The sequence below is a fragment of the Arachis stenosperma genome, chromosome 10 (genome assembly GCF_014773155.1).
Source record: "Arachis stenosperma cultivar V10309 chromosome 10, arast.V10309.gnm1.PFL2, whole genome shotgun sequence".
NCBI lineage: Eukaryota > Viridiplantae > Streptophyta > Magnoliopsida > Fabales > Fabaceae > Arachis > Arachis stenosperma.
The window spans coordinates 74577793-74578725 of NC_080386.1; positions in this window are offsets into that span (position 1 = coordinate 74577793).

Below are 933 nucleotides of genomic sequence, written 5' to 3' on the forward strand. Positions count from 1 at the left end.
TTCTACGGAAAATTACATGAAAACGAGTACCGATAGATTAGCGGTAGTACCGGCTTAAGTATGTCCGGTACTGCGTGAGAGTAATAAAAACAGTAGAAAAACTTAGGAAATAATTAAAGTTAAAAATTGGACGCTAATTTTAAAGGTTTGGCTCAAAGTTGGGCCAAACGGGCCAAAAATATTAACAGGTTGGATCGGATCCAAGTTGGGCCCAAGTCCAACACTTATAAGCCACTTGGGGCTTCGGTTTAGCATCTCCCTCATTAAACACAAGTGAAGGCTGCTGTATTGAGAGAGAAGAAGAGGAAAGCACCATTATTACTATTCAATCTCTTTCTTTTGCTTGTAACTTGAGCTATAGTGCTCCGATTCGCGTCCTATATATGGCCACGCGAAGCTCTCGCTGTGTCCATCGTTTCTAACTAAGTATTATTGGTAAGATTTTGAAATCCACACTCCATTCTTTAGCCTTTATTAATTTTGAAATTAAGATTTTGATTTTGAGTAGATTTTTGTGATTTAGTTGTTTAGGTGCCAACTATTAGTGGAAATTTGTTGGGTTTCATTCCAATCTACTGTGGGTAAAGTAAGCTTACTCCCAACTATTGTGAAATTGTGTATTTAGGAACCCTATTGATTTTATAGCTTGATAATTGTGATATCATGAGCAATTGGAGTTGAGTTGGTGGCTTGATTGAGCTTGGTTGTGATCAATTGGTGATTTTGGTGCATATTAGTAATCGGCCAAGGTATGGTTTCGATTTTTTTTATGTAATATATAATGTTTCGTAAAACATAGGCTAGTGGACCTTTGGATAAGTGTGAATTGTTGATGATGTATAATGATTATTGGTGTTTGTGATTACTTTGATGAATTATGATGATGAGTATTGATTGTGTGGTTGATATTGATAAAGATTGGAGGTGATGGTG